Raw genomic sequence first — 20,272 nt, forward strand, 5'->3', positions numbered from 1 at the left:
ATTCTGTTTTCTGCGCAGTTTTTGCATGATATTTTTCCTATCGACCTGTCCCCAGTCCCATACCCCAAGTGGATTCTTCTGAATGAAGAACTGCAGAAAGCCTGCACAATCTTTTCATTACTTGAGGCTGCAGGTAAGCAGCTGCATAGTCCTGTGCTTAGGGGAAGGAAGTATTGAAAATCTCCTTTGCTATTCCTTGTTTCACGGTTTATAACGTGATACTTATAAATACTTTGGTAGCAGATTAAGCTGCAGAGAAATGAAAACAGTGCAAAAAGAGCACAAAGCCTGCGAGTGTCCAAGGGAGGGAGCAGAACCCCTGCGCGGGCTGCGGGAGGGGTGCAGGAGATGTAGTGCCATGTGCCATACAATACAAGATAAACATCTGCTGTTATTTCAGGAAACTTAAATCAGATGTTAAGCTTTTTCTTCAGGGGGATAGTGGCACAAAGAAAGATTTTTAGGTTTTTTTCCTCTCCTTCCCAAAGTGGCCACATCCTATGCCAGGAAGACCAGAAGGTTCTGGAAGGGACTTCCATACTGTTAAAGCGATAGAGTGGTGATAAAGTGACCTTTTGTCACCTTTAGTGCACCCCAGGCCTTCAACTGTGGATCTCTGCCCAGAAAGACATGTGTTAATAAGGGGCTGGAACTGCAACTACCAAGATGAGCTATCACACTCACATCCTGAAGAACAAATCCAAACCGGGGTGACCCCAATGGGAAGACCTTTACAGTTACTGGTGGGCTTTGCGTTGAGCTCCCAAAGCTGCCCAGGCAACCTCTGATGCTGAAATGTGGGCACCGCGTCAGTTCCAAAAAGCACACGGGAGGTCGCACACTTGCTTGCACAGACGAGAAAATCAAAATAAGCAAGCGCTGATTTGCCAGTGTGAGCCCATGCTGGTTTGCCATCAGGAACACGCTTTGATTAAGCAACATCAAATACTTCAGCTTTATACGCGATATTCCACATTGTCAATTGTAAAGGATCAGCCTTAATTGCTAACTTTGATGGCTTGTCTACTTTTCTCGTTACACCCTGTAAGCTGGAAGGTACGGCTAAGTTAATATTCCAAGCTGTTTCTGTTTTGAACACATGAAAAGGGACGTTCCGTGGCCAGCAGCACACAGCATATGGAGCTCGGCACTCAGGCCTGGGGGTGGAACTGCCGGGGGTGCCGGGACGCTGGAAAAAGGAGGTTTTGCGAGGTATAAAGGAGGTTTGCAAGGTATAAAGGAGGTTTGCAAGGTATAAAGGAGGTTTGCAAGGTCCGGTTCCAGGAGCCGCGCTCGCCCGTGTTCCTCTGCACAGCGGTTACCGGCAGCGCAAATGAACCATGGACCAAACGCGGGACTCGGGTAAAGTAACAGCAATCTGCCCTTGTGTCCCATTCCAGATGTATTTCTGTTCAAGTTTTAATTCGGAAATTTTGTGGCATAAAGCGGTTTAACAATGCACTTTTAATGACCCAGTATATATATCTTTTGTTTCGTTTTTATTTACCTTAGCAGCGTACTAAAACGTAACCAGCATACTTCAGTTTTTTACATTATATTTTAATTAGTGTTTTTATATATGAAAGACAAAGACGCTACTCAGTACGAACACACATCTACTGTGCTGCTTTTCCCAAGGCATTTAATTTAATACCCAGAACACTAAGTCTCTCTCCATCAAAATTAATACTCCCTTGCTGGGCACAGGCCCTGGTCCATCTGGTAGCTGGTTAGGGTCTGCAGGACAGAACAACGTTTGCTGTTCTTGCAGGAGCACTCCATGTTTGAGAAACCCATCAAACTTCACAGAACAATTTGTATCACTGTGAAAGTAACTCGGGGCAGGCAGATGTGCCTCACAATTTGTTAATTCTAGGTGAGTTTTTTGTTTTCTCTTCTTTTTAATAGTCGTATATTCAACAGAGACAACGTAAGAGGAAAAAGCAGGGCTCTCCCCAAAACGAGACTGCATACAGCATAGTGTGTCCCATCCCCCAGCAATGGCAGCAGTTTGCGCCAGCACAGCTCGCCCAGCAAAAGCAAACGGGCTCATGGTTCCTCCAGCGTGCAGGTTCAGGCTTTAGGCTCCATCCATAATGATTTGGCCATCCACAGCTTTAATCCTGTGCAACATTTATGGAACATTCCTTTCCTCCTCCTCTGGAGCAAGTGCAAATACTCCTTGGCAAAGAGGAGCTGCCCACAAGGAACGAGCTCCTCGAGCAGTTGCACTAGAACTTGAACTAACCGTAACATAACACATCTGAATAATGCCGTGAAAAATACACAAAATATGGCATGGCATTAAAAGTTTCAACATCATAAACTTTCAGCGTGCTATTTACCAGGCTGAAAAGGTGATAGAAACAACATTCTGAAGTGGAATGAGAAAAGAAAATGTAGCACCGGGGCGAGTGCAGCAAGATCCCCGGGACGCAGCTCTGGAGGAACACACCCCCCAGCACTGCACTGCACAGCACTGCACAGCACTGCACAGCACAGCACTGCACAGCACAGCACTGCACTGCACAGCACTGCACTGCACTGCACAGCACTGCACAGCACTGCACTGCACAGCACTGCACAGCACAGCACTGCACTGCACAGCACTGCACTGCACAGCACTGCACTGCACAGCACAGCACAGCACTGCACAGCACAGCACTGCACAGCACAGCACTGCACTGCACAGCACTGCACTGCACTGCACAGCACTGCACAGCACTGCACTGCACAGCACTGCACAGCACTGCACAGCACTGCACAGCACTGCACTGCACAGCACTGCGGCCTGGCCCTGCCGACGCGCTAAGGGAGGGGACCAGAGGAGAGAGAATTTAGAAGAGAGGGAAAAAACAATCAGGTCAGAACAGTGGCAAAGAATAAAGGAACATTGCACAAATGAAACGAGGTTCTCCACACGTGCCGCTGCGGAGCCCCCGTTCCCTCCATCGGAAACGCGCCCTTGGGAGATCACACGGAAAACGGAGATTCAAGTTGCCAGCTACAAGATTTGCTCCAACATTGCCAAATTTCTACATAAATTCAGAGCTCAAGTTTAAATCCAAAAAACCATTTTGTCAATTTTCAAGTTGGAACGTTGCTAAAGTGTCAGATCGGTTTGAGCTGCTTTCTACACACGTGATTCCTGAGTTATGGCTCTCAGGCTCTGCGTTACACTCCAGCAAATAGAACATTTTAGTAGTTACTGTGAAAAACATTTAAACAAGCAACTGCAGATCCCGCAAAGTGTCAGTCCAAACCATGGATACGTTATCTGGGGGTTGGGCTGGTTGTTCCATAGAGCCGCTGCTCCCCCGCCCCTCTCAAACACCGCTTACCACTGGAGCAAATCATCATTTGTGTAATGATATTATGGATCAGGCTACACATACAAAACCTAGAGACAGTTCTGACCAGTTCTGCTATCCCGATATTTAGCTGATGTTCAGGCTTGACATATTACACACGTAGAGCTTGGACCGGGACTACAGATTATTCATCACACAAACTAACTTGATTTCAGTTATAACTCCAAACAAATTCAATTTTCATCTGTAACTATGAACTTTTCTAGCTTTTGTAGCTTTGAGTCAGCTCATTAACATTGCTTAGACATCGTTTTTATAGTTGAATTATACTATGTTTATACTGTGGAATTCCATTACTTAATTGCTTCACTACTGGAAATTTCAGTGGGGTTCTCACTTTTCGCATAAATCTAGAGAATAAACATGTTTCTGTATTTCTCTTACTTAATTAAGTGCATATTTCATAAAAATAGCCAACATAGACAAATTAGGCAAAGCATCATTTGTTTAATCAAACGGGAAACTCGCGCCGCATGTAAATGGGGAAACTTCCAAAGCTTCGGCGTTTGCTTCTGGGAAGAACCAGAGACCAGGGATTCCTCCAGACTGCCCAGAAAGCGTGCCAGGGCTGTCGTATCAGCGTGCAGGGCACATCGAGCAGCCCCAGTGTGCACAGTACCTGCAGTTCTCCCAGTTGTATCAGCGTGCAGGGCACATCGAGCAGCCCCAGTGTGCACAGTACCTGCAGTTCTCCCAGTTGTGTCAGCGTGCAGGGCACATCGAGCAGCCCCAGTGTGCACAGTACCTGCAGTTCTCCCAGTTGTATCAGCGTGCAGGGCACATCGAGCAGCCCCAGTGTGCACAGCACCTGCAGTTCTCCCAGTCGTATCAGCGTGCAGGGCACATCGAGCAGCCCCAGTGTGCACAGTACCTGCAGTCCTCCCAGTTGTACCAGCGTGCAGGGCACATCGAGCAGCCCCAGTGTGCACAGTACCTGCAGGAAATCTGCTCTGGATTCGGTTTGGTTTGTGTTCCCCAGAGGGTGCGGAAGATCCTTTTGGTTTTCGGGTCTGGGGTTTTTTTCCTGTGTGTAGCAAAGTGGATCTGGGTGACGGGGCTTTAACAAAAATCAATCAGCAGCACACAGGGACAATATTACAGCACTTTCCTCTGCTAGTGTGGAAAGAGCGAACGGCAGACAGGCACATTATTGCAATGAAGGAGAGAAGCAAGAAATGAAACCTAGAAATAAGAGGAATAAATGTCTGACTTTGAGGTCAATGCTGTGATTATTTTTCTTTTCACAAATTTGCTTCCTTTTCCATACAGAAGTTTTCACAACTAGATGTGTTTGTTTTGAACTTTAACAAGGGATAAAATAATGCCTTAAAAATGATAATGACTAGAATTAAAGTACTTTAGATTTTAATAGCTATTTTGGATGACACAGAGTAAGGAAAAGAGCAATACACCAAGGGGAAAAAAAAATAGATGGCTTTGTTCCCACTAAAGTGGGAAAGATCTCTTCTCATTTTTAGCCACACATTCGTTTTAATACTAACTTTGCTTCTCACAACCTTTACGATGCGCATGTCAAGGTGCAGGAAGAGAACTGGGGCTTTTTCTGCAACTACAAAACAACTCTCAGAGTTCATTTCCCTTGCGTACAAAGAGCTTTCCCTCTCAAGGCCGGTTTCTCCTGCCACTCCAGCTGTTCCCCTCCTACAAAGCCCGTCCACGATGTCTATTTAGCACATCATGCAAATGGGCTCCGCAGCAGCCCTAGAGACCGCTCCCAAAATTCCGGCACTTGACTCACAAGAACTCTTTGTGCCAGAAACTGCTCCTGCAGTCACTGTGCAGACTGGATTCCTTCAGACGTCACGTTTAAAACGTGACGCGTCCCTTGACCAGGCACTGAGCATCGACAGAGAGTCTTTAGGGTTGGTTCTCGCAGCAGCAGCATCGCCGCCCAGCCACCCTGGTGTGCTCACAGCTACAAATATGTTCACTGAAAGATCCTATTTGGAGCAGCCTTTCACTCAAACATCCAAGCCGGTTAGAAATTATCACCTGTCTTGGCAGAGGAGCAGCAGCCGAACAATACGAGCACCTGGGTCCCGCGTTTGTCGGGCTCGGTGGCTGGCACGGGACCCCCTGAAACGCAGCCAGGGTGTCACCTCCCACAGGAACCCGGCCGGGCGGTGACATCCCGGAGGGACCGGGGACCTATGGGAACCGCTCACTCGCACTTGAAGCCTGGGCTAAATAATAATCAATAATTTATTGATATTTTTAATACGACATTATGGACTCTGATTTTTCTTCCACTGAGGCATCTGTAGCACTACAAATAACCTCCCAACCGCAAAAAAACCCCACACCACGAGAGTATATTTCTGACCTCCCCCTGATAATAAGAACTTCTTGAAGCATGATATATCAAGATACACCATGGAACAAACAGTCCTGAACCCCCCAGGCTCAGTTTTGGAGGGCCTAAGGCCACAACCATTTCAGTTGCATTTAAAAACGATCAATGCTTCCCAACACAACTTCAGACCGTTTAAAACATAAACCAGCAATAGCTTTTGGAAGTCAGATAAGAAAGGGTAGTGAGAAAGATTTGCCAAAAAAGAATCTACGCAATGCAGAGAAAAATGTGTACATAAACCAGCTATTTTGAGAGCAGAGCCCTTTCCCCATTCCCTCCCTTATCTTTATTCCACTGACTCTCTTGAGAGCCAGAAGTAGGCAGGTGGGAAAACAGAGGAGCATAAGCTCAGGCTCCATTACACAAATGTTTCACTACAAGCATCACTTTACCCCTGTAAATAACGCCACTTGCTCCGAAATCCACATTTGCTGAAGGGTTCAGGACCAAAGTTTAGTCTGCGCTCATGCAAACGTTCTTCCTCGTTCCTCGGGGGGGTTTCATTGCAGACACTGGCCCAGCAGCTCCCACCCCACCGGAAAATGGGGATTCCTCATTTTAAACTCAAGTCTACTTATCTACATCCCACATTTATCATCATTAAACCACCTGCAAGCCACTGAAGGCAAACCCCCTTCTCTGAAGCGCCTCACTGTCTGTTTCCAACACCAAAATCTTTTCCTTTGGCCCCAACAACGCGCATTAAAGGCTTTGCTCTTCGTCAGCTGTGGTTATAGGATCTAACACACTAATCTCACTGCACTGTGAATTTTTGGACTACATTACTGAAAATTACAAAAGGTGACACAATGAACCAGCAGACGCACTGGTGAATTTTTCCCTTTCTTCACAAAACAGAAGCTAGAGAAAATTAATTAATTACCTACAATTGGTAGGGTGGAGTTTTTTTTATGGCAGGCTACCTTAAAGATACAGGGATGCCACTCAGCTACTGAAAAGTGACTCTTTAAGAGCACTGTCATATCTGAAGTAGCCCCTAACCTACCTTTACCGAAAGAACGTTAGTACCTGGTGCATTTTAAAGGGAACACAACATATAATAAACCTTTTCTTTCCAGCAGGCTGGGTTGCTTTGCTGCGCAGCCGTGCAGCGGGGCTTCGTTCCTGCAACGAAACATCGATACTCCTTGTAAACCCCAAAACGTTTAACATGTTGGCACGGCGATGCCTTTAATCTCATTTCCCGTGTAAAGTCCTCTCCCCTCGCAAAGAGCTCTTCCTCGCGCAGCCGCCATCCGCAGCGCGTGAAGTAGCCAGCGGCTGCGCCTTTCAAAGCAAACCCAGAAGTATTATTCCATTTTCCGCTGAATAAAAGTATTGAGGTTTCTTTGTGAGGGCAAAGCGAGGCGGGATGCCTTTATCCCCCTGCCCTTTCTGCCGACAATGCCACACTGTGTTTGGTGGGCCAAGGAGGGCTGGCTCCCAAGAGATCCCAACAGGATTCAGTCCTCTGGTAATGGATTCCTAATACTTAGTGGAACCAGCCACCTCCTCCACATTTCTCTTTGAACGAGGGTAGTCTGTCCGGAGTGGAAAGCAATTTAAAACCACCGGTAAAGAGAGACCTTCGGCAGAGAAGAAAGAATGATTTCTTATCAAAGCTGCCAATAGAGAAGACCCAGGTGGTGCTGCCGAGGGGGATCCCCAGGACCCACCCCCAGCCCAGAACCAGCAGATGAGATTCAGTAACAACCGGTGGCTTTTAGCAGCTCAGCACAACCCAAGGTGCCAATTAACACCTCCACTGGGGGAGCAAGAACCCAAGGGCCTGGGAGGTTTGCGATGCCGAGATTCACTTCTGCTAAAGCAGAGACCCGCGGGGCAGCTCCGAGATCCGCACCCGACTGTTGCGAAGGCGCCGGGGCCAGAGACCTCGCAGCACACATTTTGTACGTGTGCATACGCATGTGAGACAGGCAGTGGGAAGCCACGGGAAGGCGTGCCGTGCTTGGTCTCCAGGTGTGCTCAGTGCAGTCGTGTGAAGCTGCCGGGGCTGCTTTCCAGCACACCGACTTTTGGAAGGATTTCTCCGTTGGCTCTTTGTTGTGGGGCAGCTCATGCCCTCTGAGAATGCTCCATTATATTTCATTTCTCACCTTGAGTAAAACCGATTTCTCATTTTTCTGGCTTTTTAATATGAATAAAAGCAGTTTGTAGAAGAAGCAAAGTTTTAGAAATCAAGCATGCTCTCAGGCAAAGAAACGAGAGGCTCTGCTTTCACCAAACAACCGCGATTTGAAAACATCTCCATGCAGAGATGCGTTTTAAAGCATTATCTCTGGACAGGAAACATGCCAGACTTCAGTACATACAATTTAGAGTTCTTCTAATACCTCTAAGTGCATGTGTGGGAAACGTAATCTGTTTTGATAACTCTTGACATTAAACAGTGATAAATAATTAAATATGTTTAACTGTTTCATTAACTAAAGATAGATTGAGAGCGCTCCATAGATAGAATATAGATCAAAAAGATTGAGGCTGGCTGTAAATTCCCCTGATGTTTTATGACACCATTTGTATTCTGTCACTCACTAGCTTTATGGATAGTCCAAGCTGTGAACTGAATACCCCATTCAGAAAGCCACTCACTCTGCATGTTATTGCAATTTAATATTTTCACACACAGACACATCATTATCTTGGAACCTGATGCTGCAAGGAGAATTCAGTAATTTTTCAAGAGCGCTTTTTTGTTTTGTTCTAACGTGAGCTCTGAGGCGCAAGATTGATCTAAACGAGCGCTCTTCCAATATTTAGTCTCTAGACAGATAGATCAGCAGGTAGATATTTGTCTGTGTTTTCAGGGATTCTTCTCATTTCAAATGTGTATGATGTCATTCCAGTGAAAGAACTAAAAAGCAAGACTAAGAACCTGCTGTTATCAACAAGAAGAACACCCCTGACGTAGTTACAGCTTGTGACTGTGAACGAGAGAGACAGACAGATCTGTGTACAGACAGGGACGTCCTCAAAGCTGTCCCTTCAGTCCTGGGTTACTGAAATGTGACTGTGGAAGGGGAATATTCCACTGACGCAAGGATCCTGAAGGGGCTGTAAATACACATTCCTCGGTGCTGCTGGAGAAGAATAAGCCATATAGCTCTTCAAATGACAGGTTAAGAAAAAACAAAGTTTATCAATATTTTAAAAGCCAGGTCACATCAGAAAAAGGACTTTAGAAGCGGAGACAAAGGCACAGCTGACTTCATCCACGGAAACAGGTATCTCATACCAGCCCCTTGGTGGCTAATCATTAACGAGTGTTACAGACCAACTCAGATATAAGCAAAATCTTTATATGCAAATAGCACTGATGTCCCAAAGAGTTCAGTGCCTTGAGGGCCTGCTCCAAAGTCCAGCCGGGTCCGCGGGGGACAGAACCGCAGCAGCTTTCGGGCTCTGGGCAAGTTCCCTCGGGACAGCGATCGGCTGCATGAGCTTGAAGACAAACTTCCATGGCGGAACTCGGGTTTCCTGGTCTTGAGTTGGGCATGAGCCTCGATTTGCCCTGTTCTACCCTTAGTATTTCCATTAGGAAAAAAAGGAGGGAAAAGGAGGGTCCCAACCCAAAGTAACACGCTGGATCTTCCACAGGTTCTTGTTTCCTTCTCTTCCACCTCATTTATTGAATTAATGGCTTCTTCAATAAATGAGAGGGGAAGTTCCTAGGGACAGAAGGGCAGGAGAACCCTTTCTCTGAGCTCTGTGTTCGGTTTCCAGGGGTGTGACTTGGGCTGAATTACTGAGCGGTGAGAAGCTCAGGTCCCAGCCAAGCGCTGCTTCCTTCCACCAGCACCCGCGGCACCGAGACGCCGAACAGAACTGACCCTGTGCAGGACATCACTCCAGTTCACGCCCCAACACTCACCCCACAGACCGCTAAACCATACTTTAAAAAAAAAAACTCACTGTCCCTTGGGTAAAAAAACCCTAGATTAATAGATCGGTGTTAAATGCGGGCTCCTTTTCCTGATGTACTGGAACACACAGCGCAGTTGCATAGATCAATATTTAGCTGGGGTGTTGACTCCCAGATCACACAAGAAACTTCTGGTTGCAGCTCGAGGCGACGCCTGGGGCGGTTTGCAGCAAAACTCTGGGTTCTTCAGGACTCGGAGATCCACATGGTGACTGAAGAGCTACCCAAAACTGCTGTTTAACGGGCTGACACCCATTTCACCTCATGAACGCATTTTGAATATATAAATAGTCATAAACCCCCCACAATGAACGATGTGAGGAGGCAGCAGCAGTTACCGACGCTCAACCGTGGCCCCGGGCCCTCCCGACAGAGACCGTCAGCAGCGGCACACAAAGCACCAAACTCCATTCTGAACTTTATCTGGATAAATACTTGAGGAGTGTTCTAGCAGGAAGAATTTAAGAACTCCCCAAGTAACAAAGATCTGGTTTTTATTCATTATATATGGGATATATGAGCAGAAGTGTTTCTGAGCAGAGGGCTTTTCAAAGTTCTCCGTGAGGTATCAACTGCTTTTTAAGTGTGACTATTGTGCCATGTAGGGATTTACATTTATTTTATTTCTATGTGATAATTCTAAAATAAAATATATGATCACTTTAAGTTGTGCGTGTTCTTTACTTCACGTTTATGTAATAAAATATAAAATGAAACCAGTCCTTTACTATAAACAGAAAAAAACAGTTAAGCAATTTTATACTACATGAACCTCAAGCACAGCCATTTAAATATTAATTTATATGATTGAGCCCAAAAGGTCCATTCACTGTGAAATAAAGAAAAACACTACTAAATACTATCCTGCAAGGCAAACAAATGCCAGGCTACATGTCAACAACGGCATTTTTAAGCATCTGAGGCAGAATAAAAGATTTTTAGCCAAATCTGAAACTTAGAAAAAAATTAAAAATCTGATCCAATAAACTCAGTGACTACATCCCAAAGATCTCAGTGGGAGCTGGAACAAACACAAAGATCATTAACGAGACATCGATCCAGAAATCTAAGGCAGGTATGCACGTCCCTCCCGTTCCACAGATGAAGTAGCTGAGGGTAAATTATCTGCATAAGCTGGTAAAGTTGGTTCATCAGCTCAACAAAAACCGGATTCACGCTTTTTCTGCATCCCAGAGCAACCCCTGACCAGCTACCTTGTTTCAATCTGCTCAAGGTTTGGGGTTTATTTGTTCAATAATAGCAGCCCGGGACCGCACCCCCCGTTCCCTGCTGCACGATTCCACAACTTTTCCATGTCCTGAGCGAAACTTCGCATCCAACTTTCCACCTTTCCTTACAGCCAAGGAATCACACACTCAAAGCACAATGACGCTGGGCCGGGAGAGTAAATCCACGTGCTAAATATAGGCTGTGTGCTGCAGGCCAGGCCTGGGCGGAGAGCTGCTCCCAGCCTAGTGCTGCGCCTAAGCTCAGGTAGAGCTGCTCTGCGAGGAAGGGTCATGTGGCGAGGAGGGAAAAGTCTCTCCTTCAGTCCCCCTCTGATTTTATATCGAGGAAATAAAGGAGATTTTTTTTTTTTCCCCCTGTAATACCAATAAAACAATAACTTGGTATCGCTCCTACCAAGACGCCGCTGCTGTAAAGTTAAAGATATGGGAAAGAAAATTAACTACTGTTTATGACAGCAGTGGAAGTGGGGGGAATAAAAGCACAAGGCATGCAAGGGAACAGATGGCTTATGTCCAATATGGCCCATCTTCTGTATATTACTTCTTTGGAAAGGAAGTCCTGCCACTTCAGAAAATAGCAATCTGTCTAAAATATGCTGAGGAGATATAATTGATCATCCCATAAGGGAAAGGGGAAAAAAAGCAGCAAGCCATATTTCTCCATCAGCTATTGATCTGCAGATGCTGGAACTGCATCCCCCTAAAACAGCTACAGACCAATATTCGTATATTTTATGCACATACGCACAAAATCTCCTGGGTCATGTCTCAGCTGGTGAAAATCAGCTTCACTGGTGCTGATTCTGATTTACACGAGTTGAGAATCTGGCCTCTCATTAAAAAAAAAAATCCTGAATTTTGTCAGTTTAACCTCAGTTTTCACAGAAGAAAACGAGGCGCACGTGTTCTGCTCAGGATTATTCACTAATAACACACGAACCTTAAACCAATACTGTGTGTATACGAACGAGAGATGTGTTAAAAACAGTGAAGAACAGTTTTGTGGCTACACCGTGTATCTGAAAACTACTCGGTGTAATCAAGCGCAGCAATACAGTTGTGAAGCAGGGCAAGCGCCAGGTTCTGTGCCCACACGCCGGGGCGGCTCAGGCGGCCGCGAACAGGCGACGTTCGGCTGTTCCGCAGCCTCGCGGCATCACAATACGACTGTTTGTGGGACCAGGACGGACACCCCGTCCCCTCCCGCAGCCAGGACCACAGACACAGCATTGCTGCGAGATGTTGCACTGTGGGTGGCATGGAAAGAAAAGCTCGTAGAAGGGGGAGGTGGTATTTGAAATTACGCTGAATTTCATCATGTTCTTCATCTGCCCCGTTCAGCAAAACTGTTCCTTGCGCTTGCCTGACAAAAGCTGGGCTTGCAAAGCGGGACAAGCACATGTGGTTGAGAAAATACAGTTTCAGGGGGTACTAACAGTCCATCCTAAACCGGGGAGCTCCAGGCAGACAGACAGACAGACAGACAGGTGTGGGTTTGCTGCAGGGGAAGCGACCTCCGAATCACTGAATAAAACACACACGCTATAATGAATAGCCGACCTTCTTTGGTGGTGATAAGATATTTTAACTAAAAACATCAGGGCATGTTTAAAAAATGATTACAAATTATTTTAACAGTGTATTTGCAGAGGGTTATAAAAACAGCTATAATATTTTTGTCTTGGATTCTAGAATTACCAGTGTGACAGCCAATGCAGTAATGATTTGTTTCAAATGCCAGTGTTTAAGCTGTATAAAGCTGATTTTATACATTTTTCCAGTAGGCCGCATTGTAGTTAATGAAATTAAACACACCAATCGCATTTGTCCCCAGGGGATGAGGAACTGAACACGCCACTGGTTTATTTTTTTATTAAAATAAATTGCAGCCAGCAAGATGGACTAATTGCCTACAGAATTGAAAAAGAAACATTCCATTGATATAATTAAGCCAATTTTCATGGACAAAAATAGTTATAGTGGATATAAAATAAGCAGAGCATTCACTACAGTTTGACTTCTCCCCACCCTCTGTATTTTGTACAGAACATTAACTATTAAACAAATATGTATCTCAGACGGGCTGACAGCGTTATCTGGCAATGATGGCTAAATTGATCCCAATAACTGATGCCGGGCATTGTGTCCCGGAGCTTTGCTCGGAGCTCCTAAGCCAAGAAAAACAGACCAGCAAAAACCTCCCACATCAAAATCTTCCCTTTAAGCAAAACACCTGAAAGATGTAAAACTATCGAGACAAAACTAAATCACCACCCTTACTCTGGTCTGACATTTCAGCCCGAACGCCCGCGCAGTCACCGCTTTCCGGAGAGCCCGGGTCCGGCCTCCCCCAGTTGTGTCCACAGCATTACAAAAAGTGAATGGTTTTGAGAAGATGAAGCCTTTCTTCCCACACCAGCTCAACGGAGACCACGATTTACCGTGATAGACGTATTATTCTGTGGCCTACTGGAAATAATTTGGCTGTCTGAGTCCATTTGCAGCTGGAAAACGTCTCCCCACGAGAGCCAGTGGCCTCGTCCGCAGTACAAAAGTGGGTCCGGCGGCACAAAAAATGCCTTACTAGTTTTCTGTCAAAAATCTGAACAAAACACATCTTAGAGGTGACGTGATGAAAGCTCATCCTCCCTCCAAACAGAAACTTCTCTTTCTCCCACTGTCCTGGGCCCCAAGTGCTGCTGAGCAGCAACTGCAAACTGGTACCTGTGCACAGAGCACTCTGCTCCATGGAAAAGCTCCGACTGTAGCCCACGGAGAGCACACATCACCACCCGCACCGCGGGGAAACTCCTGCCTGATTACCAAAACAAAACAGGCAAGTTGCTTATGCAGGGCATAAGCATTCAGAAGCACGAAGAAGTACACTGATTCCAGAGATGAAGGTCGTATTTCATTTTTATTAGCAAAGAGGGTCACATCATTCACCGAATGAAGAGAGGGAAAAAACCCTCTTCAGGACAGGGACGCTCTGTTACAGATTTGGACGCCACATAACGCACAACCTATTGCAATCAAAATAAAAATAAACAGCCTGTGAGTAGGTAGCGGTGATGCACGAAAATCCATTAAGAAAATAAAAGAAATAATAAGGTCATAGATCTTTTCCAGCACGACATCCCTGACCTGAAATTCCTCCAGAAAAAGGGCATATTTAAGATCAGAAAACACAGCAGTAATGTTGGTGTGGAATGCTGCGGAGCCCTGACATATCAACAGGCTGTTATCCAGAGAGTGGAAACAAATGTGTTTGCACATATCCTTCAGATGCCTTCCTTGAACCGCAGATGGACATCGCGGGTATGTGTATTTATTGATATGCTGCTTACTTACCCCTTCAAGATTAAAAACCTCCCTTGGGAAACAGGCATGAGAAAAATCACTATTCAGCTCAGATTTTGATCCTTTCAGGTAGCATTTGGAATTGCATGAGTTTATCATTTAAATAATCTCTAACTGGAAAAAAATAAACATATCCAGTAAAAGTGGGGGAGCCATCATGTTGTGGAAACAAAGGCAGAGCTGGCCCCGGGAGCACAGCCTCGTGCTGCACAAAAGGCCCAGACTGTAAATGCAATGGCTTTTTTTTCTTCCAGTAAACAATTTCTCCCATCGGAAGTTTACTGCAACAGGGACGAATGATAATGATAGTAATAATAAGCACAGAGAATGCAAATTCTACAGCTAGAAGGGCAAGAGCAAGTCCGAAGAACATGGGTTCTTTTCCTGCTGGTGTCACCGGGAGCGCACGGGATCCTGCGCCAGTCGTCACACACGCGGCCTCCGCGTCCCCAGCGCCACCGCACAACCAACAGCATTCCCACCGTCGAGGTGGCTGCTGAGCCTCGCTCCTGTTTGCAAACTTCTGCAGGCCTTTGTCTTTGAAGCACTATATTAAACAGTACAGAGCTTTTATAAAATATATAAGCCATAATAATCATAGCCATAATAACAATAATAATACTTTTCACTCAACAGGGCATTTCCTTCTGAGAATCTCAGGGTGCTTTGCAAACAGTAATGAACGCAGCCGCGCGCAGACGGCTATTTCCCTGGCTGCTGTCAGGTATCGGGGCGCAGCGGCGGCTGTTTGTGCGGCAGGTGGGAGCCCCGTGCAGCAGCGTTCCTGTCGCACCGGTCACGGAACGCTCACATCCGACCGAGGAGCCGGGGTATTATTACAGTGAGCAAGGGCGATGAATTACAGTGCTCCTGTGTTGTGAAATCCTAGCTCCTGCATTGCATTTTGCCTAGGAGCCAGTGGAGATTTTGTGTTTCAGGTACACTTGGCTTTCTCCCGTTTGATAGTTTAGAATCCTACCCATTTCAAAGCCTTGTAATGTATGACTGCACAGGGGATGGTGTCTGTGTGTGGGAGAGAAAAGCAATTCTTTGCTCTTTCTGACCTCTGTGTCTTCATCAGGTATGTTTAATTGCAGCCTTTAGAAATATGCTTGTTTCAATTTTTGCCCTTAGCTCAAAGACCTAATTTGCTATTGCTGAACTTGAACTTACGATGCAGTTCCAATATATAGTCTAAAAATAAGACAGCTTTATTTGATGTCAAACAAAGTTTAAAATACAGGTCATTTGTTCTCTGCACATACCATACTGGTTTGTGATCACACAGTACCTGTGATTTTACTGTGTGTTATAAGGTCTTTGCATGTGCATTCTCAGTTCAACAGACAAGTGCATCTGCAGAGATATGTTTTGCGTCTGCCCAGTGTTTTCTAGAGGACACAGGAATTCAGTGACACTGGAATAACGCACCATTCTTTGGTGCGCTTTATAAACTTTTACATACTCACACACAAATGCCCCCTGATGTAAACGCATGTGGATAAAACATCACATGCACTTCACACAGCAAACTCCGCGGACACCCATGGGCACCGACTTTATTGCAGGCCAAAATTCAGCCCCCGATTTGTGCATCTTCTTCAGCATTAGCACTTTGGCACCTTAATCCTGCCGGTCTGCGGGCAAGTTCAGTCTCCCACATCAAGCAACAGCTTCATTCCTCCCATTCGCCAAGTTTCTTCCCAGGACAAGGGAGAAGGAAACGCTTTGCAGTTGTTCCATCTATGCTTTCTCAAATAAACTAAATGGGGGGGGGCGGCTGAATTGATAAATTATATTTGAAAAATGTGGATTTTTTTTTTTTAATACTAAACTGATCTTAAATCCTTGGTAATTTTTGTTGGAGCGCTAATTACATATCATCTTAATTAGCGGATCAACCTCCCCCCCCCCCCCGCTTCCCTGCCCGGCATCCCTAATTGCCTAATTGAACAGATCCGGGGCAGGGCGGGGGAGGGCGAAGCAGCCCCGGCGGCGGGGACCGGGGACCCAGCGCCAGCGGCCCCCGCACCCGCGCAGCGCGTTCCGGGCCCCGGGGAACGGGAGCGGCCCGATGCCGGCGGGCCGGGGAGCGCCGGCCAGCGGGGAACGGGAGCCCCGGAGCCGCTCGGCCGGGCGGGCAGCAGCGCGGCTTCGCTCCGCCCGGCTTCCCGGGATGTGTTTGCCTGAGCCTGGGGCCGGATCCGCGGGTCGGGTTAGAGACAGGGCACAGGCGGCGGCAGACTTGAAGACGTAAAAAAACCAAAACAACAACAAAAAAACCCTAAACGCCCGAAACCGCCATAAATTTTCGTCCTCCGTGTGTTCCAATATTGGAACCGTCTGTTCAAGCACAAACACAGTCGCACGCCGAGAAGCGGTACTTGGACTCCAGCCGCTGCGTTCGCTTCTCGCCCGCTCCCTTTTCCCTCGTTAGTAAAAAAATAAATATCAGTGAACGGGAAACCTGTCCTGTCCAGGTCTGAAACCGAGGAGCAGGTACCGGGCTCAGGCGGCTGGGGAGGGCAGGGCTGGACTCGCACCCTTTCCCTGTCAGTCCAGCCTGCCCGGAAAGATGCAGCAACTCTGCCTGAAAACTCGGACTTGAAACTTTGACTTTGTCATATTCCGAACAACGAAAAGCAAACGGGGCCGTAGAAATACTGGCTATCGTTTTCCAGCACGAACATTTATTTAGAGCCTGAAATGAAACAAATACCATTCCGTGTGTGGTTTGGAATTCTATTTGTACATTGCAAACGTAATTCATAGATTTCGAAAGAGAACGAATTTGCTTTACACATGAAGCGTTCAACTTCTTTATTTGCCGCCTTTCCACTCTCTCGGTAGTAGAAAAGAGACCGCCAGCTATTATAGAAGCTTCTCCCTAGTCACCAATATTTTATTTTCTCGCTGAAGGACGAGGCCCATTGACCGCGGGGGCACAGCATGGCCTTCTGTTACCTGCCCACTCCTTCGGGGCCACCGGCTCGCCGCGCTCCGCAGCGCAGGGCGCCGGCCCCCGGGGTCCCTACCGAGAGGAGCAGCCCCCGGGCGGGGGTGCGGGGGGTCCGGGGGTGCCCGCCCGCAGCGCTCACCCGCAGCGCCAGCACCCGCGGGGCTGCTGCGCCTCCTCGCACCCTGCCCAAGCCTCATCTTTAGATTTACGACCATGACCAAAGACTCCCACCCCCAGAGGTGAGCGATAAAGCGAGCGAAAATAATTCCCCATCTCCGGTTCAACCCCGCCGGCTCCGATACCTGCCTTGCTCCTGGATTAAAATTGCCGAGAATTTCACTCTAACCCCCACCCCGGCGCGCACACGCACGTTCAACCCTTCCCAAGTCAGGTAATAGAGTCGAATTCCCAGAGGAGCCTCACATCTGCTTAAAATATTGTCCAATGAAATGAAATTCTACAACATATTGTGCTTTTAATATACTGTGTACTGCTGCCCTGCACAGCTCGGCGGCCGGCCGTGTGCTATCGCTTTCCCCGAGATATGTGCAGCATTAATAAATGCACCTAATGGAGGCTGGAGCACCCCGAAGTGCGGGCACAGAGGTGCGCCCGGGATTTCGTGCAGGAACGGGAGTTCTCGCTACCTTGCTGATGTAAATACAGCAAGATACATACACTCGTGTCCGTGTTTAATCTGTTTTGCAAATGAATACTCCTGGGATATTGAAATCTTAGCTTTGGACTACTGTTTTGAACTGTGATCCCTAAAAAATCCTCAACTGAAACCCCATAAACCGTTGGGCCTTGTATTGTATTAAACACCTGATTTTAATCAGAGCTCAGCCTTCCAAATAGACACTTCCAGTTTGTATTAGCAGCGCTCACTCACAGACCGGAGGTTTCTGAACTGCAGCTCCTTCTGCTTGAAGGGAAGTAGTTGATTCCAGGCACAGAAGTCCCAGCTCATGTCCCTAGCACTCCAGACAGCCAGGCACTGAGAACCTCTTGCTCCTGAAGCGGATTCACCGCTCCCAAGCCCGGGGCAGCTCGGACCCCGCATCAACCAACCAACTAGAAAAACCCGGACCCCGCGCTGCGCACACGGGCGCACATCTGCAAAACCCCGTGCCCTTTGCAGAAGCAAAGAGAAAGAGGGGGGAAAATCAAAACTAAAAAAATACATAATTATTCCACTCTATTCAGCCTTATTTTCACAGCCAAGAGAGCTCTGAAAATTACTCTTCTCCTTAACAATCTAAATGATAAATGATGAGTTAAAAAAAAAATAATGAACGGGGGCATTTAAAGCGTGTGTTTATTGGAAAAAAAAAAAAAAAACAACAAAAAACAACAAAACCAAAACCAAATTGGATTAATAGAAAGACAACTTCCCAAATAGCATCGCAGCGATGTGCTGACACTGTTGATCACCAACTGTAAAACATCCCCGCCTTGGAGCAGCATTTCTGCGTACAGAGCAGCATTTGTTAGAGCCAGCACGGTGTACGGACGGCACACAAATATATGCACGGGGCTATTTTGGGAGTTGGGGAAATCTTAATGGAGCGCGTTGTAAAATGTGGCCGCACGAAGGTAAATTGCTGGGCCTTGGGGCTGCTGCGTGTTGTGTGGTTTGGAAAACGAGGGCGCGGAGCGGTGTGGGTGCTCGGCCGCGGCGGGACCCGCCACCGCCGCAAACTCCGCGACAAAGCCATTTTCTTGTATTTTTTAAAGCAAGCCGGGCTGAGGAGCCGCGCTGTTCTGCCGGGCAGCGCTTGCGAGAGCGATGTCCTCTCCGCGAAACGAGAGGGGAACTGCAGCCTATACTGGGACCAGAGCTGCAGCAAGAAATGCCCGCTGACCTTGAGGAGTTGAAAAGGCTCCCGAATAACGAACTTGAATTACAAAATAAACCTTTGAGCCCACGTGTGGGAGCGCTGCGTCCGCTCCCGCTGCCTCTGCCCCTTCGCCTGCCAAGGTTTGCAACTACGCCCAGGATTTCACCCCAAACGGTGTTGGTGGCCGCGGGGCCACCAGCGCCCACCGCACCTGGAGACCCCCCATCCGAGCTGCGGCAGAGCCGTTCACACGCCAGGGGCTGCCGGGGAGCCCCCAAACCTCCTCGTCCAGCTCTTAACGCGTCAGAGTCCGCCCGAAAGCCTCCCTGGGAAAACGCCCGCGACTGAACCGACCCAGGCGCCGCTAACTCTCAGAATCCTCCTCCAAGCACTACAAGCAGAGTTTCCAACAGGGGCCAGATTGCGCTGGAACTTCTGCAGCCTCCAGATATTTCGTACGGAGCCAGAGTGAAACAGAAACTAAATAATAATAGTAGAGAAGTACAGACAGACTGCTCGGGCACCGGGATCCTCTGCTGCACCGAACCTAAGAGTTAACTGGCGAACCGGATTGAGCGTCTGCAGCTGGACTCTACGGGTGCGGGGGCAAAAAAAAGCCCCCACTCTTCCCTACAAAAGCCGCACTCTCCTCCTCTGAAAATCCAGCCTAAAAACGGCTCGAAAGCAAGCAAGCAAGCAAGGAAAAGGGTCCGGTGGAAGACGGAGGAAAAAGCTGCGCGAGACTTACGAGCTGCAATTCCACCCCCAAGTAAATTTTAAAAATTAAAAATTAAAGACACTCCCCCACACTCCCCTCCCCCAGACCTTCTTAACCCCCAGCTGGGACACCCGAGCTGCCTTCAGGATCTTCCCTCTGGACCTGCGAATCCAAAGCCCCTCACTGAGAGCGGATCCATTTTTGCTACAAATTCTCTTCCCTCTCCCCGATAATTGTTCCCGAGACTAGAAGGGTTTCTTTTTCCCCCCTGTCTGCCTCTGCCTGTCTCTCTCCCCCCCCGCCCCCTCCAGCGTTAAGTCTCTCCGGCTCTCGCAGGCAGATGCCAAACGCAGATCTCTAGCGCCCACTATTTCAAAAGCCAGGAATATTATTTCACAAGACTTGGAACGACTCAATATAAAAAAAAAAAAAAAAAAAAAAAAAAAGTTGCTATCC

The 20,272-nt window shown here is 47.3% G+C and overlaps 1 protein-coding gene across 3 annotated transcripts in view; it reads right to left on the reverse strand.

Annotated features, from left to right (window-relative positions):
• The window catches only part of PRDM16 (PR/SET domain 16), a 223,021-nt gene that overhangs the window by 202,332 nt on the left and 417 nt on the right, over positions 1–20,272 (reverse strand). The window lies entirely within an intron of this gene.

This window comes from Columba livia, chromosome 21 (genome assembly GCF_036013475.1).
Source record: "Columba livia isolate bColLiv1 breed racing homer chromosome 21, bColLiv1.pat.W.v2, whole genome shotgun sequence".
NCBI classification, from domain to species: domain Eukaryota; kingdom Metazoa; phylum Chordata; class Aves; order Columbiformes; family Columbidae; genus Columba; species Columba livia.